The sequence below is a fragment of the Triticum urartu genome, chromosome 4A (assembly GCF_056163025.1).
Source record: "Triticum urartu cultivar PI428250 chromosome 4A, HENAU_Tu73, whole genome shotgun sequence".
Lineage (NCBI taxonomy): Eukaryota > Viridiplantae > Streptophyta > Magnoliopsida > Poales > Poaceae > Triticum > Triticum urartu.
This window is the reverse complement of record NC_141876.1, coordinates 391,061,727-391,065,077: the sequence shown is the minus strand read 5'-3', so window position 1 is coordinate 391,065,077 and position 3,351 is coordinate 391,061,727.

Sequence of the window (3,351 nt, the reverse complement as noted above, 5' to 3'; positions counted from 1 at the left end):
CGAGGTCCTGTTCAACCACCCCTCCACGGGCACCCCTCCACCGTCTACTGTTCATCCTGCCCTCCACACCACGGGGTCCTGTTCATCCACCCCTCCACGGGCACCCCTCCACCGTCTACTGTTCATCCAGCCCTCCACCACACCACGGGGTCCTGTTCATCCAGAGGCAATGCCACCGCTCACTGTTCATCCAACCCCCCCCCCCCCCACGCAACGCTCACTGTTCATCCCATCGATCGGCTTCAGTTAGCAGCAGTAGCCAAGGAATCGCTCGATCGGGTTCAGTTAACAGCCATCGATCGATCGCTCGGGTTCAGTAACATGTAGCCTGCAGTGCAATTGCTCGGGTTCAGTTAGAGCCCAACGCCTCGCTCGGGTTCAATTAGAGCCAATGCCTCACACACATGCGCGTACGTGTATGAGAGAAATGCGCATCGCTCGGCCCTCGACCTCCCACCGTAACCGGGAACTCCCCGAAATTTTCCTCCCCATTGCTTCTACCACGGTTTTTTCCGCCATGGACGGCCCAAAGAATGTCATGCAGCTGCGTCTCCGGCCCGCCCAGGACGAAAAGCCCATTTTCTGTCATGATTTTTTGTCATAGAAGTAGGAGCCCACCACATCTATGATGATACCGGTGAAAGTGCAACTATCCGTAGGTGGTTTTGGTAATTCATAACAGCATATAGCTCATTGAGCTAATGCTATTCCAAGATAAGTATTTCAGGAAAGCTCAATGATTGGCATGGCATGGATATGAAAGTGGAACCCTCAAAATGCTAAGGACAATGGATTGGCTCAAGCTCAAAAGCTCAAGACTCTTCTTTTTATATTTTAGTGATCCAAGATCACATTGAGTCCATAGGAAAAGCCAATACTATCAAGGAGGGATGAGGTGTTGCTTAATGAGCCTCTTGCTTCATGTGCTTAATGATATGCTCCAAAACCCTCAACTACTTTCCCATATCCACATATGACCTAAACTCTAAGCCAAACTCGGTCCTACCGATTTTTCCTATCCGGCGCCACCGAGTTTCAATTGTCATTAGCCACTGCCAAACCCTAGCAATTCGGTCCTACCGATAAGGATCTTGGTCCCACCGAGACGGGGTTGCAAACTCTCTGTTTCCCTTTCATAACTTTTCGGTCCCACCGAAAGAGCGAATCGGTCCCACCGAGATTGCAATGTAAACTCAGTGTTTCCCCTTTGTAACTTTTCGGTCTCACCGAGTTCCACTCGGTCCCACCGAAAGAGCAAATCGGTCCCACCGAGTTTGCCTGACCAACTCTCTGGTTAGCTAATTACCAAACTCGGTCCCACCGAGTTTGTGTAATCGGTCTCACCGAGATTACGTTATGCCCAAACCCTAACCAAATCGGTCCTACCGAGTTGCATGTCAGTCCCACCGAAATTCCTAACGGTCACTAGGTTTACTACTTCTGTCAGACTGAGTTTATTTATTCGGTCCCACCGAGATTGGAAATCTGTGTAACGGTTGGATTTTGAGTGGAGGCTATATATACCCCTCCACCTCCTTCTCATTCGATGAGAGAGCAATCAGAACACACACATCATTCCTACTCATATGTTCTGAAAGAGAACCACCTACTCATGTGTTGAGACCAAGACATTCCATTCCTACCATATGAATCTTAATCTCTAGCCTTCCCAAGTTGCTTTCCACTCAATCTTCTTTCCACCAAATCGAAATCCTATGAGAGAGAGTTGAGTGTTGGGGAGACTATCATTTGAAGCACAAGAGCAAGGAGTTCATTACCTACAGACCATTTGTTACTTCTTGGAGAGTGGTGTCTCCTAGATTGGCTAGGTGTCACTTGGGAGCCTCCGACAAGAATTGTGGAGTTGAACCAAGGAGTTTGTAAGGGCAAGGAGATCGCCTACTTCGTGAAGATCTACCGCTAGTGAGGCAAGTCCTTCGTGGGCGTTGGCCATGGTGGGATAGACAAGGTTGCTTCTTCGTGGACCCTTTGTGGGTGGTTGCTTCTTCGTGGACCCTTCGTGGGTGGAGCCCTCCGTGGACTTGCGCAACCGTTGCCCTTGGGTGGAGCCCTGTGTGGACTCGCGCAACCGTTACCCTTCGTGGGTTCAAGTCTCCATCAACGTGGATGTAGGATAGCACCACCTATCCGAACCACGGGAAAAACATCCGTGTCTCCAATAGCGTTTGAATTCTCCAAACCCTTCCCTTTACATTCTTGCAAGTTGCATGCTTTACTTTCCGCTGCCAATATACTCCTTGCATGCTTGCTTGAATTATGTGATGATTGCTTGACTTGCCCTAAAATAGCTAAAATCTGCCAAGAACTAAAATTGGGAAAAGGTTAAGTTTTTATTTGGTCAAGTAGTCTAATCACCCCCCCTCTAGACATACTTTCGATCCTACAAGTGGTATCAGAGCCTTGGTCTCCATTTGCTTGATCTCCATAGCTTTTGGTGGTCATAGCCTTGGTTTCATAACCTAGGAGAGTATGGCGTCTAGTGAGGGAAATTATCACCGTAGAGGTCCTTACTTTGATGGTACTAATTTTGCTAGTTGGAAGCATAAAATGAAAATGCATATTCTTGGACATAACCCCGCCGTTTGGGCTATTGTGTGTGTTGGTTTGCAAGGTGACTTCTTTGATGGGAAAGAACCAAACCGTGAAGCTACCGCGGATGAGTTGAAGATGTTGCAATACAATGCTCAAGCTTGTGATATTCTCTTCAACGGATTGTGCCCCGAAGAATTCAACAAGATCAGCCGCCTTGAGAATGCAAAGGAAATTTGGGACACTTTTATTGATATGCACGAAGGTACCGACTCCGTCAAGGAATCCAAGTTGGATGTGCTTCAATGTCAACTTGACAAGTTCAAGATGAAGGATGGTGAAGGTGTCGCCGAAATGTACTCTAGGCTTGCTCTCATCACAAATGAGATTGCCGGCTTAGGAAGTGAAGAGATGACCGATAAATTCATCTTCAAGAAGATCCTAAGAGCCTTGGATGGAAAATATGATACCGTGTGCACATTGATTCAAATGATGCCAAATTACAAAGACCTCAAGCCAACGGAGGTGATTGGAAGGATTGTTGCTCATGAGATGTCACTTAAGGATAAAGAGGAACTTCACAACAAATCAAGTGGTGCCTATAAAGCCTCATGTGAAGCCCCTACATCATCAAGTGAGAAACAAGACTTCAATGAAGAATTGAGCTTAATGGTGAAGAACTTCAACAAGTTCTACAAGAGTAGAAGCAAAGATAGAAGCTCCAAATCAAGGTCCTAGAATGACAAAAGATCTTCTAGTCGAGAGCGAAAAACTGCTACAATTGTGGAAGACCCGGACACT